The following is a 23,076-nucleotide window of genomic DNA, read 5'->3' as shown; positions in this document are numbered from 1 at the left end:
ACAGGATGATCAGTTACCCCGGAAACAGGGCAGTTAGTTACACTGGAAACAGGGCAGTCAGTTCACCTGGAAACAGAGCAGTCAGTTATCCTGGAAACAGGGCAGTCAGTTACCCCGGAAACAGGGCAGTCAGTTCCCCCGGAAGGTGGGTGATCAGTTATCCTGGAAAAAGGGCGGTCAGTTACCCCGGAAACAGGGTGATCAGTTATCCTGGAAACAGGGCAGTCAGTTAGCCTGGAAACAGGGCAGTCAGTTACCCCGGAAACAGGGCAGTCAGTTACCCTGGAAACAGGGCAGTCAGTTATCCCGGAAACAGGGCAGTCAGTTATCCCGGAAACAGGGTGATCAGTTACCCTGGAAACAGGGCAGTCAGTTACCCCGGAAACAGGGCAGTCAGTTACCCTGGAAACAGGGCAGTCAGTTATCCCGGAAACATGGCAGTCAGTTACCATGGAAACAGGGTATTCAGTTACTCTGGAAACTGGGCAGTCAGTTACCCTGGAAACAGGGCAGTCAGTTATCCCGGAAACAGGGTGAACATTTCACCTGGAAACTGGGCAGTCAGTTACCCCGGAAACAGGGCAGTCAGTTACCCTGGAAACTGGGCAGTCAGTTACCCCGGAAACAGGGCAGTCAGTTACCCTGGAAACAGGGTAGTCAGTTACGCTGGAAACTGGGCAGTCAGTTACCCCGGAAACAGGGCAGTCAGTAACCCTGGAAACAGATTACTCAGTTACCCTGGAAACAGGGTGATCAGTTATCCTGGAAAAAGGGCAGTCAGTTACCCCAGAAACAGGGCAGTTTTTTACCCTGGAAACAGGGCACGCAGTTATTCCTGAAACATGGCGGTCAGTTACCCTGGAAACAGGGCAGTCAGTTACCCTGGAAACAGGATGGTCAGTTACCCTGGAATAGGGTGATCAGTTATCCTGGAAACAGGGCGGTCAGTTACCCCAGAAACAGGGCGGTCAGTAACCCTGGAAACAGATTAGTCAGTTACCCCGGACACAGGGTGGTCAGTTACCCCGGAAACAGAGTGATCAGTTATCCTGGAAACAGGGCAGTCAGTTACCCCGGAAACAGGGCAGTCAGTTACCCTGGAAACAGGGCAGTCAGTTATCCCGGAAACAGGGCAGTCAGTTATCCCGGAAACAGGGTGATCAGTTACGCTGGAAACAGGGCAATCAGTTACCCCGGAAACAGGGCAGTCAGTTACCCTGGAAACAGGCAGTCAGTTATCCCGGAAACAGGGCAGTCAGTTATCCCGGAAACAGGGTGATCAGTTACCCTGGAAACTGTGCAGTCAGTTACCCCGGAAACAGGGCAGTCAGTTTCCCTGGAAACTGGGCAGTCAGTTACCCTGGAAACAGGGTAGTCAGTTATCCCGGAAACAGGGCGGTCAGTTACCCCGGAAACAGGGCACTCAGTTACCCCAGAAACAGGGCGGTCAGTAACCCTGGAAACAGATTAGTCAGTTACCCCGGACACAGGGTGGTCAGTTACCCCGGAAACAGAGTGACCAGTTATCCTGGAAACAGGGCAGTCAGTTACCCCGGAAACAGGGCAGTCAGTTACCCTGGAAACAGGGCAGTCAGTTATCCCGGAAACAGGGCAGTCAGTTATCCCGGAAACAGGGTGATCAGTTACGCTGGAAACAGGGCAATCAGTTACCCCGGAAACAGGGCAGTCAGTTACCCTGGAAACAGGCAGTCAGTTATCCCGGAAACAGGGCAGTCAGTTATCCCGGAAACAGGGTGATCAGTTACCCTGGAAACTGTGCAGTCAGTTACCCCGGAAACAGGGCAGTCAGTTTCCCTGGAAACTGGGCAGTCAGTTACCCTGGAAACAGGGTAGTCAGTTATCCCGGAAACAGGGTGAACAGTTACCCTGGAAACTGGGCAGTCAGTTACCCTGGAAACAGGGCAGTCAGTTACCCTGGAAACAGGATGGTCAGTTACCCTGGAATAGGGTGATCAGTTATCCTGGAAACAGGGCGGTCAGTTACCCCGGAAACAGGGCACTCAGTTACCCCAGAAACAGGGCGGTCAGTAACCCTGGAAACAGATTAGTCAGTTACCCCGGACACAGGGTGGTCAGTTACCCCGGAAACAGAGTGATCAGTTATCCTGGAAACAGGGCAGTCAGTTACCCCGGAAACAGGGCAGTCAGTTACCCTGGAAACAGGGCAGTCAGTTATCCCGGAAACAGGGCAGTCAGTTATCCCGGAAACAGGGTGATCAGTTACGCTGGAAACAGGGCAATCAGTTACCCCGGAAACAGGGCAGTCAGTTACCCTGGAAACAGGCAGTCAGTTATCCCGGAAACAGGGCAGTCAGTTATCCCGGAAACAGGGTGATCTGTTACCCTGGAAACAGGTTATTCAGTTACTCTGGAAACTGGGCAGTCAGTTACCCTGGAAACAGGGCAGTCAGTTATCCCGGAAACAGGGTAATCAGTTACCCTGGAAACAGGGCAGTCAGTTATCCCGGAAACAGGGCAGTCAGTTACCCTGGAAACAGGGAAGTCAGTTACCCCGGAAACTGGGCAGTCAGTTACCCCGGAAACCGGGTGATCAGTTACCCCGGAAACTGGGCAGTCAGTTATCTCGGAAACAGGGCAGTTAGTTATCCCGGAAACAGGGTGATAATGTACCCTGGAAACTGGGCAGTCAGTTACCCCGGAAACAGGGCGGTCAGTTACCCTGGAAACAGGGCAGTCAATTATCCTGGAAACAGGGTGATCAGTTACACTGGAAGGTGGGCTGTCAGTTACCCTGGAAACAGAGCATTCAGTTACCCTGGAAACTGGGCAGTCAGTTACCCCGGAAACAGGGTGATCAGTTATCCTGGAAACAGGGCGGTCAGTTACCCCGGAAACAGGGCAGTTTTTTACCCTGGAAACAGGGCACACAGTTATCCCTGAAACAGGGCGGTCAGTTACCCTGGAAACAGGGCCGTCATTTACCCCGGAAACAGGGTGATCCGTTACCCCGGAAACAGGGTGAACAGTTACCCTGGAAACTGGGCAGTCAGTTACCCCGGAAACAGGGCAGTCAGTTACCCTGGAAACTGGGCAGTTAGTTACCCCGGAAACAGGGCAGTCAGTTACCCTGGAAACAGGGCAGTCAGTTACGCTGGAAACTGGGCAGTCAGTTACCCTGGAAACAGGGCAGTCAGTAACCCTGGAAAAAGATTACTCAGTTACCCTGGAAACAGGGTGATCAGTTATCCTGGAAAAAGGGCAGTCAGTTACCCCAGAAACAGGGCAGTTTTTTACCCTGGAAACAGGGCACGCAGTTATCCCTGAAACAGGGCGGTCAGTTACCCTGGAAACAGGGCAGTCAGTTACCCTGGAAACAGGATGGTCAGTTACCCTGGAATAGGGTGATCAGTTATCCTGGAAACAGGGCGGTCAGTTACCCCGGAAACAGGGCACTCAGTTACCCCAGAAACAGGGCGGTCAGTAACCCTGGAAACAGATTAGTCAGTTACCCCGGACACAGGGTGGTCAGTTACCCCGGAAACAGAGTGATCAGTTATCCTGGAAACAGGGCAGTCAGTTACCCCGGAAACAGGGCAGTCAGTTACCCTGGAAACAGGGCAGTCAGTTATCCCGGAAACAGGGCAGTCAGTTATCCCGGAAACAGGGTGATCAGTTACGCTGGAAACAGGGCAATCAGTTACCCCGGAAACAGGGCAGTCAGTTACCCTGGAAACAGGCAGTCAGTTATCCCGGAAACAGGGCAGTCAGTTATCCCGGAAACAGGGTGATCAGTTACCCTGGAAACTGTGCAGTCAGTTACCCCGGAAACAGGGCAGTCAGTTTCCCTGGAAACTGGGCAGTCAGTTGCCCTGGAAACAGGGTAGTCAGTTATCCCGGAAACAGGGTGAACAGTTACCCTGGAAACTGGGCAGTCAGTTACCCCGGAAACAGGGCAGTCAGTTACCCTGGAAACTGGGCAGTCGGTTACCCCGGAAACAGGGCAGTCAGTTACCCTGGAAACAGGGCAGTCAGTTACGCTGGAAACTGGGCAGTCAGTTACCCTGGAAACAGGGCAGTCAGTAACCCTGGAAACAGATTACTCAGTTACCCCGGAAACAGGGTGATCAGTTATCCTGGAAACAGGGCGGTCAGTTACCCCGGAAACAGGGCAGTTTTTTACCCTGGAAACAGGGCACACAGTTATCCCTGAAACAGGGCGGTCAGTTACCCTGTAAACAGGGCTGTCATTTACCCCGGAAACAGGGCGGTCACTTGCCCTGGAAACAGGGCAGTCAGTTACCCTGGAAACTGGGCAGTCAGTTGCCCTGCAAACAGGGTATTCAGTTATCCCGGATACAGGGTGATCAGTTACCCTGGAAAGTGGGCAGTCAGTTGCCCTGGAAACAGGGTATTCATTTATCCCGGAAACAGGATGATCAGTTACCCCGGAAACAGGGCAGTTAGTTACACTGGAAACAGGGCAGTCAGTTCACCTGGAAACAGAGAAGTCAGTTATCCTGGAAACAGGGCAGTCAGTTACCCCGGAAACAGGGCAGTCAGTTCCCCCGGAAGGTGGGTGATCAGTTATCCTGGAAAAAGGGCGGTCAGTTACCCCGGAAACAGGGTGATCAGTTATCCTGGAAACAGGGCAGTCAGTTAGCCTGGAAACAGGGCAGTCAGTTACCCCGGAAACAGGGCAGTCAGTTACCCTGGAAACAGGGCAGTCAGTTATCCCGGAAACAGGGCAGTCAGTTATCCCGGAAACAGGGTGATCAGTTACCCTGGAAACAGGGCAGTCAGTTACCCCGGAAACAGGGCAGTCAGTTACCCTGGAAACAGGGCAGTCAGTTATCCCGGAAACATGGCAGTCAGTTACCATGGAAACAGGGTATTCAGTTACTCTGGAAACTGGGCAGTCAGTTACCCTGGAAACAGGGCAGTCAGTTATCCCGGAAACAGGGTGAACAGTTCACCTGGAAACTGGGCAGTCAGTTACCCCGGAAACAGGGCAGTCAGTTACCCTGGAAACTGGGCAGTCAGTTGCCCCGGAAACAGGGCAGTCAGTTACCCTGGAAACAGGGTAGTCAGTTACGCTGGAAACTGGGCAGTCAGTTACACCGGAAACAGGGCAGTCAGTAACCCTGGAAACAGATTACTCAGTTACCCTGGAAACAGGGTGATCAGTTATCCTGGAAAAAGGGCAGTCAGTTACCCCAGAAACAGGGCAGTTTTTTACCCTGGAAACAGGGCACGCAGTTATTCCTGAAACATGGCGGTCAGTTACCCTGGAAACAGGGCAGTCAGTTACCCTGGAAACAGGATGGTCAGTTACCCTGGAATAGGGTGATCAGTTATCCTGGAAACAGGGCGGTCAGTTACCCCAGAAACAGGGCGGTCAGTAACCCTGGAAACAGATTAGTCAGTTACCCCGGACACAGGGTGGTCAGTTACCCCGGAAACAGAGTGATCAGTTATCCTGGAAACAGGGCAGTCAGTTACCCCGGAAACAGGGCAGTCAGTTACCCTGGAAACAGGGCAGTCAGTTATCCCGGAAACAGGGCAGTCAGTTATCCCGGAAACAGGGTGATCAGTTACGCTGGAAACAGGGCAATCAGTTACCCCGGAAACAGGGCAGTCAGTTACCCTGGAAACAGGCAGTCAGTTATCCCGGAAACAGGGCAGTCAGTTATCCCGGAAACAGGGTGATCAGTTACCCTGGAAACTGTGCAGTCAGTTACCCCGGAAACAGGGCAGTCAGTTTCCCTGGAAACTGGGCAGTCAGTTACCCTGGAAACAGGGTAGTCAGTTATCCCGGAAACAGGGCGGTCAGTTACCCCGGAAACAGGGCACTCAGTTACCCCAGAAACAGGGCGGTCAGTAACCCTGGAAACAGATTAGTCAGTTACCCCGGACACAGGGTGGTCAGTTACCCCGGAAACAGAGTGATCAGTTATCCTGGAAACAGGGCAGTCAGTTACCCCGGAAACAGGGCAGTCAGTTACCCTGGAAACAGGGCAGTCAGTTATCCCGGAAACAGGGCAGTCAGTTATCCCGGAAACAGGGTGATCAGTTACGCTGGAAACAGGGCAATCAGTTACCCCGGAAACAGGGCAGTCAGTTACCCTGGAAACAGGCAGTCAGTTATCCCGGAAACAGGGCAGTCAGTTATCCCGGAAACAGGGTGATCAGTTACCCTGGAAACTGTGCAGTCAGTTACCCCGGAAACAGGGCAGTCAGTTTCCCTGGAAACTGGGCAGTCAGTTACCCTGGAAACAGGGTAGTCAGTTATCCCGGAAACAGGGTGAACAGTTACCCTGGAAACTGGGCAGTCAGTTCCCCCGGAAACAGGGCAGTCAGTTACCCTGGAAACTGGGCAGTCAGTTACCCCGGAAACAGGGCAGTCAGTTACCCTGGAAACAGGGCAGTCAGTTACGCTGGAAACTGGGCAGTCAGTTACCCTGGAAACAGGGCAGTCAGTAACCCTGGAAACAGATTACTCAGTTACCCCGGAAACAGGGTGATCAGTTATCCTGGAAACAGGGCGGTCAGTTACCCCGGAAACAGGGTAGTTTTTTACCCTGGAAACAGGGCACACAGTTATCCCTGAAACAGGGCGGTCAGTTACCCTGTAAACAGGGCCGTCATTTACCCCGGAAACAGGGCGGTCACTTGCCCTGGATACAGGGCAGTCAGTTACCCTGGAAACTGGGCAGTCAGTTGCCCTGCAAACAGGGTATTCAGTTATCCCGGATACAGGGTGATCAGTTACCCTGGAAAGTGGGCAGTCAGTTGCCCTGGAAACAGGGTATTCATTTATCCCGGAAACAGGATGATCAGTTACCCCGGAAACAGGGCAGTTAGTTACACTGGAAACAGGGCAGTCAGTTCACCTGGAAACAGAGCAGTCAGTTATCCTGGAAACAGGGCAGTCAGTTACCCCGGAAACAGGGCAGTCAGTTCCCCCGGAAGGTGGGTGATCAGTTATCCTGGAAAAAGGGCGGTCAGTTACCCCGGAAACAGGGTGATCAGTTATCCTGGAAACAGGGCAGTCAGTTAGCCTGGAAACAGGGCAGTCAGTTACCCCGGAAACAGGGCAGTCAGTTACCCTGGAAACAGGGCAGTCAGTTATCCCGGAAACAGGGCAGTCAGTTATCCCGGAAACAGGGTGATCAGTTACCCTGGAAACAGGGCAGTCAGTTACCCCGGAAACAGGGCAGTCAGTTACCCTGGAAACAGGGCAGTCAGTTAACCCGGAAACATGGCAGTCAGTTACCATGGAAACAGGGTATTCAGTTACTCTGGAAACTGGGCAGTCAGTTACCCTGGAAACAGGGCAGTCAGTTATCCCGGAAACAGGGTGAACAGTTCCCCTGGAAACTGGGCAGTCAGTTACCCCGGAAACAGGGCAGTCAGTTACCCTGGAAACTGGGCAGTCAGTTACCCCGGAAACAGGGCAGTCAGTTACCCTGGAAACAGGGTAGTCAGTTACGCTGGAAACTGGGCAGTCAGTTACCCCGGAAACAGGGCAGTCAGTAACCCTGGAAACAGATTTCTCAGTTACCCTGGAAACAGGGTGATCAGTTATCCTGGAAAAAGGGCAGTCAGTTACCCCAGAAACAGGGCAGTTTTTTACCCTGGAAACAGGGCACGCAGTTATCCCTGAAACATGGCGGTCAGTTACCCTGGAAACAGGGCAGTCAGTTACCCCGGAAACAGGGCGGTCAGTAACCCTGGAAACAGATTAGTCAGTTACCCCGGACACAGGGTGGTCAGTTACCCCGGAAACAGAGTGATCAGTTATCCTGGAAACAGGGCAGTCAGTTACCCCGGAAACAGGGCAGTCAGTTACCCTGGAAACAGGGCAGTCAGTTATCCCGGAAACAGGGCAGTCAGTTATCCCGGAAACAGGGTGATCAGTTACGCTGGAAACAGGGCAATCAGTTACCCCGGAAACAGGGCAGTCAGTTACCCTGGAAACAGGCAGTCAGTTATCCCGGAAACAGGGCAGTCAGTTATCCCGGAAACAGGGTGATCAGTTACCCTGGAAACTGTGCAGTCAGTTACCCCGGAAACAGGGCAGTCAGTTTCCCTGGAAACTGGGCAGTCAGTTACCCTGGAAACAGGGTAGTCAGTTATCCCGGAAACAGGGTGATCAGTTACCCTGGAAACTGGGCAGTCAGTTACCCCAGAAACAGGGCAGTCAGTTACCCTGGAAACTGGGCAGTCAGTTACCCCGGAAACAGGGCAGTCAGTTACCCTGGAAACAGGGCAGTCAGTTACGCTGGAAACTGGGCAGTCAGTTACCCTGGATGCAGGGCAGTCAGTAACCCTGGAAACAGATTACTCAGTTACCCTGGAAACAGGGTGATCAGTTATCCTGGAAACAGGGCAGTTTTTTACCCTGGAAACAGGGCACACAGTTATCCCTGAAACAGGGCGGTCAGTTACCCTGTAAACAGGGCCGTCATTTACCCCGGAAACAGGGCGGTCACTTGCCCTGGAAACAGGGCAGTCAGTTACCCTGGAAACTGGGCAGTCAGTTGCCCTGCAAACAGGGTATTCAGTTATCCCGGATACAGGGTGATCAGTTACCCTGGAAAGTGGGCAGTCAGTTGCCCTGGAAACAGGGTATTCATTTATCCCGGAAACAGGGTGATCAGTTACCCCGGAAACAGGGCAGTTAGTTACACTGGAAACAGGGCAGTCAGTTAACCTGGAAACAGAGCAGTCAGTTATCCTGGAAACAGGGCAGTCAGTTACCCCGGAAACAGGGCAGTCAGTTCCCCCGGAAGGTGGGTGATCAGTTATCCTGGAAACAGGGCGGTCAGTTACCCCGGAAACAGGGTAGTTTTTTACCCTGGAAACAGGGCAGTCAGTTACGCTGGAAACTGGGCAGTCAGTTACCCTGGATGCAGGGCAGTCAGTAACCCTGGAAACAGATTACTCAGTTACCCTGGAAACAGGGTGATCAGTTATCCTGGAAACAGGGCAGTTTTTTACCCTGGAAACAGGGCACACAGTTATCCCTGAAACAGGGCGGTCAGTTACCCTGTAAACAGGGCCGTCATTTACCCCGGAAACAGGGCGGTCACTTGCCCTGGATACAGGGCAGTCAGTTACCCTGGAAACTGGGCAGTCAGTTGCCCTGCAAACAGGGTATTCAGTTATCCCGGATACAGGGTGATCAGTTACCCTGGAAAGTGGGCAGTCAGTTGCCCTGGAAACAGGGTATTCATTTATCCCGGAAACAGGATGATCAGTTACCCCGGAAACAGGGCAGTTAGTTACACTGGAAACAGGGCAGTCAGTTCACCTGGAAACAGAGCAGTCAGTTATCCTGGAAACAGGGCAGTCAGTTACCCCGGAAACAGGGCAGTCAGTTCCCCCGGAAGGTGGGTGATCAGTTATCCTGGAAAAAGGGCGGTCAGTTACCCCGGAAACAGGGTGATCAGTTATCCTGGAAACAGGGCAGTCAGTTAGCCTGGAAACAGGGCAGTCAGTTACCCCGGAAACAGGGCAGTCAGTTACCCTGGAAACAGGGCAGTCAGTTATCCCGGAAACAGGGCAGTCAGTTATCCTGGAAACAGGGTGATCAGTTACCCTGGAAACAGGGCAGTCAGTTACCCTGGAAACAGGGCAGTCAGTTATCCCGGAAACAGGGCAGTCAGTTATCCCGGAAACAGGGTGATCAGTTACGCTGGAAACAGGGCAATCAGTTACCCCGGAAACAGGGCAGTCAGTTACCCTGGAAACAGGCAGTCAGTTATCCCGGAAACAGGGCAGTCAGTTATCCCGGAAACAGGGTGATCAGTTACCCTGGAAACTGTGCAGTCAGTTACCCCGGAAACAGGGCAGTCAGTTTCCCTGGAAACTGGGCAGTCAGTTACCCTGGAAACAGGGTAGTCAGTTATCCCGGAAACAGGGTGATCAGTTACCCTGGAAACTGGGCAGTCAGTTACCCCAGAAACAGGGCAGTCAGTTACCCTGGAAACTGGGCAGTCAGTTACCCCGGAAACAGGGCAGTCAGTTACCCTGGAAACAGGGCAGTCAGTTACGCTGGAAACTGGGCAGTCAGTTACCCTGGATGCAGGGCAGTCAGTAACCCTGGAAACAGATTACTCAGTTACCCTGGAAACAGGGTGATCAGTTATCCTGGAAACAGGGCAGTTTTTTACCCTGGAAACAGGGCACACAGTTATCCCTGAAACAGGGCGGTCAGTTACCCTGTAAACAGGGCCGTCATTTACCCCGGAAACAGGGCGGTCACTTGCCCTGGAAACAGGGCAGTCAGTTACCCTGGAAACTGGGCAGTCAGTTGCCCTGCAAACAGGGTATTCAGTTATCCCGGATACAGGGTGATCAGTTACCCTGGAAAGTGGGCAGTCAGTTGCCCTGGAAACAGGGTATTCATTTATCCCGGAAACAGGGTGATCAGTTACCCCGGAAACAGGGCAGTTAGTTACACTGGAAACAGGGCAGTCAGTTAACCTGGAAACAGAGCAGTCAGTTATCCTGGAAACAGGGCAGTCAGTTACCCCGGAAACAGGGCAGTCAGTTCCCCCGGAAGGTGGGTGATCAGTTATCCTGGAAACAGGGCGGTCAGTTACCCCGGAAACAGGGTAGTTTTTTACCCTGGAAACAGGGCAGTCAGTTACGCTGGAAACTGGGCAGTCAGTTACCCTGGATGCAGGGCAGTCAGTAACCCTGGAAACAGATTACTCAGTTACCCTGGAAACAGGGTGATCAGTTATCCTGGAAACAGGGCAGTTTTTTACCCTGGAAACAGGGCACACAGTTATCCCTGAAACAGGGCGGTCAGTTACCCTGGAAACTGGGCAGTCAGTTACCCCGGAAACAGGGCAGTCAGTTACCCTGGAAACAGGGCAGTCAGTTACGCTGGAAACTGGGCAGTCAGTTACCCTGGAAACAGGGCAGTCAGTAACCCTGGAAACAGATTACTCAGTTACCCCGGAAACAGGGTGATCAGTTATCCTGGAAACAGGGCGGTCAGTTACCCCGGAAACAGGGTAGTTTTTTACCCTGGAAACAGGGCACACAGTTATCCCTGAAACAGGGCGGTCAGTTACCCTGTAAACAGGGCCGTCATTTACCCCGGAAACAGGGCGGTCACTTGCCCTGGATACAGGGCAGTCAGTTACCCTGGAAACTGGGCAGTCAGTTGCCCTGCAAACAGGGTATTCAGTTATCCCGGATACAGGGTGATCAGTTACCCTGGAAAGTGGGCAGTCAGTTGCCCTGGAAACAGGGTATTCATTTATCCCGGAAACAGGATGATCAGTTACCCCGGAAACAGGGCAGTTAGTTACACTGGAAACAGGGCAGTCAGTTCACCTGGAAACAGAGCAGTCAGTTATCCTGGAAACAGGGCAGTCAGTTACCCCGGAAACAGGGCAGTCAGTTCCCCCGGAAGGTGGGTGATCAGTTATCCTGGAAAAAGGGCGGTCAGTTACCCCGGAAACAGGGTGATCAGTTATCCTGGAAACAGGGCAGTCAGTTAGCCTGGAAACAGGGCAGTCAGTTACCCCGGAAACAGGGCAGTCAGTTACCCTGGAAACAGGGCAGTCAGTTATCCCGGAAACAGGGCAGTCAGTTATCCCGGAAACAGGGTGATCAGTTACCCTGGAAACAGGGCAGTCAGTTACCCCGGAAACAGGGCAGTCAGTTACCCTGGAAACAGGGCAGTCAGTTAACCCGGAAACATGGCAGTCAGTTACCATGGAAACAGGGTATTCAGTTACTCTGGAAACTGGGCAGTCAGTTACCCTGGAAACAGGGCAGTCAGTTATCCCGGAAACAGGGTGAACAGTTCCCCTGGAAACTGGGCAGTCAGTTACCCCGGAAACAGGGCAGTCAGTTACCCTGGAAACTGGGCAGTCAGTTACCCCGGAAACAGGGCAGTCAGTTACCCTGGAAACAGGGTAGTCAGTTACGCTGGAAACTGGGCAGTCAGTTACCCCGGAAACAGGGCAGTCAGTAACCCTGGAAACAGATTTCTCAGTTACCCTGGAAACAGGGTGATCAGTTATCCTGGAAAAAGGGCAGTCAGTTACCCCAGAAACAGGGCAGTTTTTTACCCTGGAAACAGGGCACGCAGTTATCCCTGAAACATGGCGGTCAGTTACCCTGGAAACAGGGCAGTCAGTTACCCTGGAAACAGGATGGTCACTTACCCTGGAATAGGGTGATCAGTTATCCTGGAAACAGGGCGGTCAGTTATCCCGGAAACAGGGTGATCAGTTACGCTGGAAACAGGGCAATCAGTTACCCCGGAAACAGGGCAGTCAGTTACCCTGGAAACAGGCAGTCAGTTATCCCGGAAACAGGGCAGTCAGTTATCCCGGAAACAGGGTGATCAGTTACCCTGGAAACTGTGCAGTCAGTTACCCCGGAAACAGGGCAGTCAGTTTCCCTGGAAACTGGGCAGTCAGTTACCCTGGAAACAGGGTAGTCAGTTATCCCGGAAACAGGGTGATCAGTTACCCTGGAAACTGGGCAGTCAGTTACCCCAGAAACAGGGCAGTCAGTTACCCTGGAAACTGGGCAGTCAGTTACCCCGGAAACAGGGCAGTCAGTTACCCTGGAAACAGGGCAGTCAGTTACGCTGGAAACTGGGCAGTCAGTTACCCTGGATGCAGGGCAGTCAGTAACCCTGGAAACAGATTACTCAGTTACCCTGGAAACAGGGTGATCAGTTACCCCAGAAACAGGGCGGTCAGTAACCCTGGAAACAGATTAGTCAGTTACCCCGGACACAGGGTGGTCAGTTACCCCGGAAACAGAGTGATCAGTTATCCTGGAAACAGGGCAGTCAGTTACCCCGGAAACAGGGCAGTCAGTTACCCTGGAAACAGGGCAGTCAGTTATCCCGGAAACAGGGCAGTCAGTTATCCCGGAAACAGGGTGATCAGTTACGCTGGAAACAGGGCAATCAGTTACCCCGGAAACAGGGCAGTCAGTTACCCTGGAAACAGGCAGTCAGTTATCCCGGAAACAGGGCAGTCAGTTATCCCGGAAACAGGGTGATCAGTTACCCTGGAAACTGTGCAGTCAGTTACCCCGGAAACAGGGCAGTCAGTTTCCCTGGAAACTGGGCAGTCAGTTACCCTGGAAACAGGGTAGTCAGTTATCCCGGAAACAGGGTGATCAGTTACCCTGGAAACTGGGCAGTCAGTTACCCCAGAAACAGGGCAGTCAGTTACCCTGGAAACTGGGCAGTCAGTTACCCCGGAAACAGGGCAGTCAGTTACCCTGGAAACAGGGCAGTCAGTTACGCTGGAAACTGGGCAGTCAGTTACCCTGGATGCAGGGCAGTCAGTAACCCTGGAAACAGATTACTCAGTTACCCTGGAAACAGGGTGATCAGTTATCCTGGAAACAGGGCAGTTTTTTACCCTGGAAACAGGGCACACAGTTATCCCTGAAACAGGGCGGTCAGTTACCCTGTAAACAGGGCCGTCATTTACCCCGGAAACAGGGCGGTCACTTGCCCTGGAAACAGGGCAGTCAGTTACCCTGGAAACTGGGCAGTCAGTTGCCCTGCAAACAGGGTATTCAGTTATCCCGGATACAGGGTGATCAGTTACCCTGGAAAGTGGGCAGTCAGTTGCCCTGGAAACAGGGTATTCATTTATCCCGGAAACAGGGTGATCAGTTACCCCGGAAACAGGGCAGTTAGTTACACTGGAAACAGGGCAGTCAGTTAACCTGGAAACAGAGCAGTCAGTTATCCTGGAAACAGGGCAGTCAGTTACCCCGGAAACAGGGCAGTCAGTTCCCCCGGAAGGTGGGTGATCAGTTATCCTGGAAACAGGGCGGTCACTTACCCCGGAAACAGGGTAGTTTTTTACCCTGGAAACAGGGCACACAGTTATCCCTGAAACAGGGCGGTCAGTTACCCTGTAAACAGGGCCGTCATTTACCCCGGAAACAGGGCGGTCACTTGCCCTGGATACAGGGCAGTCAGTTACCCTGGAAACTGGGCAGTCAGTTGCCCTGCAAACAGGGTATTCAGTTATCCCGGATACAGGGTGATCAGTTACCCTGGAAAGTGGGCAGTCAGTTGCCCTGGAAACAGGGTATTCATTTATCCCGGAAACAGGATGATCAGTTACCCCGGAAACAGGGCAGTTAGTTACACTGGAAACAGGGCAGTCAGTTCACCTGGAAACAGAGCAGTCAGTTATCCTGGAAACAGGGCAGTCAGTTACCCCGGAAACAGGGCAGTCAGTTCCCCCGGAAGGTGGGTGATCAGTTATCCTGGAAAAAGGGCGGTCAGTTACCCCGGAAACAGGGTGATCAGTTATCCTGGAAACAGGGCAGTCAGTTAGCCTGGAAACAGGGCAGTCAGTTACCCCGGAAACAGGGCAGTCAGTTACCCTGGAAACAGGGCAGTCAGTTATCCCGGAAACAGGGCAGTCAGTTATCCTGGAAACAGGGTGATCAGTTACCCTGGAAACAGGGCAGTCAGTTACCCCGGAAACAGGGCAGTCAGTTACCCTGGAAACAGGGCAGTCAGTTATCCCGGAAACATGGCAGTCAGTTACCATGGAAACAGGGTATTCAGTTACTCTGGAAACTGGGCAGTCAGTTACCCTGGAAACAGGGCAGTCAGTTATCCCGGAAACAGGGTGAACAGTTCCCCTGGAAACTGGGCAGTCAGTTACCCCGGAAACAGGGCAGTCAGTTACCCTGGAAACTGGGCAGTCAGTTACCCCGGAAACAGGGCAGTCAGTTACCCTGGAAACAGGGTAGTCAGTTACGCTGGAAACTGGGCAGTCAGTTACCCCGGAAACAGGGCAGTCAGTAACCCTGGAAACAGATTACTCAGTTACCCTGGAAACAGGGTGATCAGTTATCCTGGAAAAAGGGCAGTCAGTTACCCCAGAAACAGGGCAGTTTTTTACCCTGGAAACAGGGCACGCAGTTATTCCTGAAACATGGCGGTCAGTTACCCTGGAAACAGGGCAGTCAGTTACCCTGGAAACAGGATGGTCAGTTACCCTGGAATAGGGTGATCAGTTATCCTGGAAACAGGGCGGTCAGTTACCCCAGAAACAGGGCGGTCAGTAGCCCTGGAAACAGATTAGTCAGTTACCCCGGACACAGGGTGGTCAGTTACCCCGGAAACAGAGTGATCAGTTATCCTGGAAACAGGGCAGTCAGTTACCCCGGAAACAGGGCAGTCAGTTACCCTGGAAACAGGCAGTCAGTTATCCCGGAAACAGGGCAGTCAGTTATCCCGGAAACAGGGTGATCAGTTACCCTGGAAACTGTGCAGTCAGTTACCCCGGAAACAGGGCAGTCAGTTTCCCTGGAAACTGGGCAGTCAGTTACCCTGGAAACAGGGTAGTCAGTTATCCCGGACACAGGGTGGTCAGTTACCCCGGAAACAGAGTGATCAGTTATCCTGGAAACAGGGCAGTCAGTTACCCCGGAAACAGGGCAGTCAGTTACCCTGGAAACAGGGCAGTCAGTTATCCCGGAAACAGGGCAGTCAGTTATCCCGGAAACAGGGTGATCAGTTACGCTGGAAACAGGGCAATCAGTTACCCCGGAAACAGGGCAGTCAGTTACCCTGGAAACAGGCAGTCAGTTATCCCGGAAACAGGGCAGTCAGTTATCCCGGAAACAGGGTGATCAGTTACCCTGGAAACTGTGCAGTCAGTTACCCCGGAAACAGGGCAGTCAGTTTCCCTGGAAACTGGGCAGTCAGTTACCCTGGAAACAGGGTAGTCAGTTATCCCGGAAACAGGGTGAACAGTTACCCTGGAAACTGGGCAGTCAGTTACCCCGGAAACAGGGCAGTCAGTTACCCTGGAAACTGGGCAGTCAGTTACCCCGGAAACAGGGCAGTCAGTTACCCTGGAAACAGGGCAGTCAGTTACGCTGGAAACTGGGCAGTCAGTTACCCTGGAAACAGGGCAGTCAGTAACCCTGGAAACAGATTACTCAGTTACCCCGGAAACAGGGTGATCAGTTATCCTGGAAACAGGGCGGTCAGTTACCCCGGAAACAGGGTAGTTTTTTACCCTGGAAACAGGGCACACAGTTATCCCTGAAACAGGGCGGTCAGTTACCCTGTAAACAGGGCCGTCATTTACCCCGGAAACAGGGCGGTCACTTGCCCTGGATACAGGGCAGTCAGATACCCTGGAAACTGGGCAGTCAGTTGCCCTGCAAACAGGGTATTCAGTTATCCCGGATACAGGGTGATCAGTTACCCTGGAAAGTGGGCAGTCAGTTGCCCTGGAAACAGGGTATTCATTTATCCCGGAAACAGGATGATCAGTTACCCCGGAAACAGGGCAGTTAGTTACACTGGAAACAGGGCAGTCAGTTCACCTGGAAACAGAGCAGTCAGTTATCCTGGAAACAGGGCAGTCAGTTACCCCGGAAACAGGGCAGTCAGTTCCCCCGGAAGGTGGGTGATCAGTTATCCTGGAAAAAGGGCGGTCAGTTACCTCGGAAACAGGGTGATCAGTTATCCTGGAAACAGGGCAGTCAGTTAGCCTGGAAACAGGGCAGTCAGTTACCCCGGAAACAGGGCAGTCAGTTACCCTGGAAACAGGGCAGTCAGTTATCCCGGAAACAGGGCAGTCAGTTATCCCGGAAACAGGGTGATCAGTTACCCTGGAAACAGGGCAGTCAGTTACCCCGGAAACAGGGCAGTCAGTTACCCTGGAAACAGGGCAGTCAGTTAACCCGGAAACATGGCAGTCAGTTACCATGGAAACAGGGTATTCAGTTACTCTGGAAACTGGGCAGTCAGTTACCCTGGAAACAGGGCAGTCAGTTATCCCGGAAACAGGGTGAACAGTTCCCCTGGAAACTGGGCAGTCAGTTACCCCGGAAACAGGGCAGTCAGTTACCCTGGAAACTGGGCAGTCAGTTACCCCGGAAACAGGGCAGTCAGTTACCCTGGAAACAGGGTAGTCAGTTACGCTGGAAACTGGGCAGTCAGTTACCCCGGAAACAGGGCAGTCAGTAACCCTGGAAACAGATTACTCAGTTACCCTGGAAACAGGGTGATCAGTTACCCCGGAAACAGAGTGATCAGTTATCCTGGAAACAGGGCAGTCAGTTACCCCGGAAACAGGGCAGTCAGTTACCCTGGAAACAGGGCAGTCAGTTATCCCGGAAACAGGGCAGTCAGTTATCCCGGAAACAGGGTGATCAGTTACGCTGGAAACAGGGCAATCAGTTACCCCGGAAACAGGGCAGTCAGTTACCCTGGAAACAGGCAGTCAGTTATCCCGGAAACAGGGCAGTCAGTTATCCCGGAAACAGGGTGATCAGTTACCCTGGAAACTGTGCAGTCAGTTACCCCGGAAACAGGGCAGTCAGTTTCCCTGGAAACTGGGCAGTCAGTTACCCTGGAAACAGGGTAGTCAGTTATCCCGGAAACAGGGTGATCAGTTACCCTGGAAACTGGGCAGTCAGTTACCCCAGAAACAGGGCAGTCAGTTACCCTGGAAACTGGGCAGTCAGTTACCCCGGAAACAGGGCAGTCAGTTACCCTGGAAACAGGGCAGTCAGTTACGCTGGAAACTGGGCAGTCAGTTACCCTGGATGCAGGGCAGTCAGTAACCCTGGAAACAGATTACTCAGTTACCCTGGAAACAGGGTGATCAGTTATCCTGGAAACAGGGCGGTCAGTTACCCCGGAAACAGGGCAGTTTTTTACCCTGGAAACAGGGCACACAGTTATCCCTGAAACAGGGCGGTCAGTTACCCTGTAAACAGGGCCGTCATTTACCCCGGAAACAGGGCGGTCACTTGCCCTGGAAACAGGGCAGTCAGTTACCCTGGAAACTGGGCAGTCAGTTGCCCTGCAAACAGGGTATTCAGTTATCCCGGATACAGGGTGATCAGTTACCCTGGAAAGTGGGCAGTCAGTTGCCCTGGAAACAGGGTATTCATTTATCCCGGAAACAGGGTGATCAGTTACCCCGGAAACAGGGCAGTTAGTTACACTGGAAACAGGGCAGTCAGTTAACCTGGAAACAGAGCAGTCAGTTATCCTGGAAACAGGGCAGTCAGTTACCCCGGAAACAGGGCAGTCAGTTCCCCCGGAAGGTGGGTGATCAGTTATCCTGGAAACAGGGCAGTCAGTTACCCCGGAAACAGGGCAGTCAGTTCCCCCAGAAACAGGGTGATCAGTTATCCTGGAAACAGGGCAGTCAGTTAGCCTGGAAACAGGGCAGTCAGTTACCCCGGAAACATGGCAGTCAGTTACCCTGGAAACAGGGCAGTCAGTTATCCCGGAAACAGGGCAGTCAGTTATCCCGGAAACAGGGTGATCAGTTACCCTGGAAACAGGGCAGTCAGTTACCCCGGAAACAGGGCAGTCAGTTACCCTGGAAACAGGGCAGTCAGTTATCCCGGAAACAGGGCAGTCAGTTACCCTGGAAACAGGGTATTCAGTTACTCTGGAAACAGGGCAGTCAGTTACCCTGGAAACAGGGCAGTCAGTTACCCTGGAAACTGGGCAGTCAGTTACCCTGGAAACAGGGCAGTCAGTTATCCCGGATACAGGGTGATCAGTTACCCTGGAAAGTGGGCAGTCAGTTGCCCTGGAAACAGGGTATTCATTTATCCCGGAAACAGGATGATCAGTTACCCCGGAAACAGGGCAGTTAGTTACACTGGAAACAGGGCAGTCAGTTCACCTGGAAACAGAGCAGTCAGTTATCCTGGAAACAGGGCAGTCAGTTACCCCGGAAACAGGGCAGTCAGTTCCCCCGGAAGGTGGGTGATCAGTTATCCTGGAAAAAGGGCGGTCAGTTACCCCGGAAACAGGGTGATCAGTTATCCTGGAAACAGGGCAGTCAGTTAGCCTGGAAACAGGGCAGTCAGTTACCCCGGAAACAGGGCAGTCAGTTACCCTGGAAACAGGGCAGTCAGTTATCCCGGAAACAGGGCAGTCAGTTATCCCGGAAACAGGGTGATCAGTTACCCTGGAAACAGGGCAGTCAGTTACCCCGGAAACAGGGCAGTCAGTTACCCTGGAAACAGGGCAGTCAGTTAACCCGGAAACATGGCAGTCAGTTACCATGGAAACAGGGTATTCAGTTACTCTGGAAACTGGGCAGTCAGTTACCCTGGAAACAGGGCAGTCAGTTATCCCGGAAACAGGGTGAACAGTTCCCCTGGAAACTGGGCAGTCAGTTACCCCGGAAACAGGGCAGTCAGTTACCCTGGAAACTGGGCAGTCAGTTACCCCGGAAACAGGGCAGTCAGTTACCCTGGAAACAGGGTAGTCAGTTACGCTGGAAACGGGGCAGTCAGTTACCCCGGAAACAGGGCAGTCAGTAACCCTGGAAACAGATTACTCAGTTACCCTGGAAACAGGGTGATCAGTTATCCTGGAAAAAGGGCAGTCAGTTACCCCAGAAACAGGGCAGTTTTTTACCCTGGAAACAGGGCACGCAGTTATCCCTGAAACATGGCGGTCAGTTACCCTGGAAACAGGATGGTCAGTTACCCTGGAATAGGGTGATCAGTTATCCTGGAAACAGGGCGGTCAGTTACCCCAGAAACAGGGCGGTCAGTAACCCTGGAAACAGATTAGTCAGTTACCCCGGACACAGGGTGGTCAGTTACCCCGGAAACAGAGTGATCAGTTATCCTGGAAACAGGGCAGTCAGTTACCCCGGAAACAGGGCAGTCAGTTACCCTGGAAACAGGGCAGTCAGTTATCCCGGAAACAGGGCAGTCAGTTATCCCGGAAACAGGGTGATCAGTTACGCTGGAAACAGGGCAATCAGTTACCCCGGAAACAGGGCAGTCAGTTACCCTGGAAACAGGCAGTCAGTTATCCCGGAAACAGGGCAGTCAGTTATCCCGGAAACAGGGTGATCAGTTACCCTGGAAACTGTGCAGTCAGTTACCCCGGAAACAGGGCAGTCAGTTTCCCTGGAAACTGGGCAGTCAGTTACCCTGGAAACAGGGTAGTCAGTTATCCCGGAAACAGGGTGATCAGTTACCCTGGAAACTGGGCAGTCAGTTACCCCAGAAACAGGGCAGTCAGTTACCCTGGAAACTGGGCAGTCAGTTACCCCGGAAACAGGGCAGTCAGTTACCCTGGAAACAGGGCAGTCAGTTACGCTGGAAACTGGGCAGTCAGTTACCCTGGATGCAGGGCAGTCAGTTACCCTGGAAACAGGGAAGTCAGTTACCCCGGAAACTGGGCAGTCAGTTTCCCCGGAAACCGGGTGATCAGTTACCCCGGAAACAGGGCAGTCAGTTATCCCGGAAACAGGGCAGTTAGTTATCCCGGAAACAGGGTGATAATTTACCCTGGAAACTGGGCAGTCAGTTACCCTGGAAACAGGGCGGTCAGTTACCCTGGAAACAGGGCAGTCAATTATCCAGGAAACCGGGTGATCATTTACAGTTGAAGGTGGGCTGTCAGTTACCCTGGAAACAGAGCAGTCAGTTACCCTGGAAACTGGGCAGTCAGTTACCCCGGAAACAGGGTGATCAGTTATCCTGGAAACAGGGCGGTCAGTTACCCCGGAAACAGGGCAGTTTTTTACCCTGGAAACAGGGCACACAGTTATCCCTGAAACAGGGCGGTCAGTTACCCTGGAAACAGGGCCGTCATTTACCCCGGAAACAGGGTGATCCGTTACCCCGGAAACAGGGTGAACAGTTACCCTGGAAACTGGGCAGTCAGTTACCCTGGAAACAGGGCAGTCAGTTATCCCGGAAACAGTGTTATCAGTTACCCTGGAAACAGGGCAGTCAGTTATCCCGGAAACAGGGCAGTCAGGAACCCTGGAAAAAGATTACTCAGTTACTCCGGAAACAGGGTGATCAGTTATACTGGAAACAGGGCGGTCAGTTACCCTGGAAACAGGGCAGTTTTTTACCCTGGAAATAGGGCTCACAGTTATCCCTGAAACAGGGCGGTCAGTTACCCTGGAAACAGGGCAGTCATTTACCCCGGAAACAGGGTGATCCGTTACCCCGGAAACAGGGCAGTTAGTTACACTGGAAACAGGGCAGTCAGTTCACCTGGAAACAGAGCAGTCAGTTATCCTGGAAACAGGGCAGTCAGTTACCCCGGAAACAGGGCAGTCAGTTCCCCCGGAAGGTGGGTGATCAATTATCCTGGAAAAAGGGCGGTCAGTTACCCCGGAAACAGGGTGATCAGTTATCCTGGAAACAGGGCAGTCAGTTAGCCTGGAAACAGGGCAGTCAGTTACCCCGGAAACAGGGCAGTCAGTTACCCTGGAAACAGGGCAGTCAGTTATCCCGGAAACAGGGCAGTCAGTTATCCCGGAAACAGGGTGATCAGTTACCCTGGAAACAGGGCAGTCAGTTACCCCGGAAACAGGGCAGTCAGTTACCCTGGAAACAGGGCAGTCAGTTATCCCGGAAACATGGCAGTCAGTTACCATGGAAACAGGGTATTCAGTTACTCTGGAAACTGGGCAGTCAGTTACCCTGGAAACAGGGCAGTCAGTTATCCCGGAAACAGGGTGAACAGTTCACCTGGAAACTGGGCAGTCAGTTACCCCGGAAACAGGGCAGTCAGTTACCCTGGAAACTGGGCAGTCAGTTACCCCGGAAACAGGGCAGTCAGTTACCCTGGAAACAGGGTAGTCAGTTACGCTGGAAACTGGGCAGTCAGTTACCCCGGAAACAGGGCAGTCAGTAACCCTGGAAACAGATTACTCAGTTACCCTGGAAACAGGGTGATCAGTTATCCTGGAAAAAGGGCAGTCAGTTACCCCAGAAACAGGGCAGTTTTTTACCCTGGAAACAGGGCACGCAGTTATTCCTGAAACATGGCGGTCAGTTACCCTGGAAACAGGGCAGTCAGTTACCCTGGAAACAGGATGGTCAGTTACCCTGGAATAGGGTGATCAGTTATCCTGGAAACAGGGCGGTCAGTTACCCCAGAAACAGGGCGGTCAGTAACCCTGGAAACAGATTAGTCAGTTACCCCGGACACAGGGTGGTCAGTTACCCCGGAAACAGAGTGATCAGTTATCCTGGAAACAGGGCAGTCAGTTACCCCGGAAACAGGGCAGTCAGTTACCCTGGAAACAGGGCAGTCAGTTATCCCGGAAACAGGGCAGTCAGTTATCCCGGAAACAGGGTGATCAGTTACGCTGGAAACAGGGCAATCAGTTACCCCGGAAACAGGGCAGTCAGTTACCCTGGAAACAGGCAGTCAGTTATCCCGGAAACAGGGCAGTCAGTTATCCCGGAAACAGGGTGATCAGTTACCCTGGAAACTGTGCAGTCAGTTACCCCGGAAACAGGGCAGTCAGTTTCCCTGGAAACTGGGCAGTCAGTTACCCTGGAAACAGGGTAGTCAGTTATCCCGGAAACAGGGCGGTCAGTTACCCCGGAAACAGGGCACTCAGTTACCCCAGAAACAGGGCGGTCAGTAACCCTGGAAACAGATTAGTCAGTTACCCCGGACACAGGGTGGTCAGTTACCCCGGAAACAGAGTGATCAGTTATCCTGGAAACAGGGCAGTCAGTTACCCCGGAAACAGGGCAGTCAGTTACCCTGGAAACAGAGTGATCAGTTATCCTGGAAACAGGGCAGTCAGTTACCCCGGAAACAGGGCAGTCAGTTACCCTGGAAACAGGGCAGTCAGTTATCCCGGAAACAGGGCAGTCAGTTATCCCGGAAACAGGGTGATCAGTTACCCTGGAAACTGTGCAGTCAGTTACCCCGGAAACAGGGCAGTCAGTTATCCCGGAAACAGGGTGAACAGTTACCCTGGAAACTGGGCAGTCAGTTACCCCGGAAACAGGGCAGTCAGTTACCCTGGAAACTGGGCAGTCAGTTACCCCGGAAACAGGGCAGTCAGTTACCCTGGAAACAGGGCAGTCAGTTACGCTGGAAACTGGGCAGTCAGTTATCCCGGAAACAGGGTGATCAGTTACGCTGGAAACAGGGCAATCAGTTACCCCGGAAACAGGGCAGTCAGTTACCCTGGAAACAGGCAGTCAGTTATCCCGGAAACAGGGTGATCAGTTACCCTGGAAACTGTGCAGTCAGTTACCCCGGAAACAGGGCAGTCAGTTATCCCGGAAACAGGGTGAACA

Source organism: Heterodontus francisci, chromosome 16 (genome assembly GCF_036365525.1).
Source record: "Heterodontus francisci isolate sHetFra1 chromosome 16, sHetFra1.hap1, whole genome shotgun sequence".
Lineage (NCBI taxonomy): Eukaryota > Metazoa > Chordata > Chondrichthyes > Heterodontiformes > Heterodontidae > Heterodontus > Heterodontus francisci.
Note: the sequence above shows the minus strand (reverse complement) of the source record.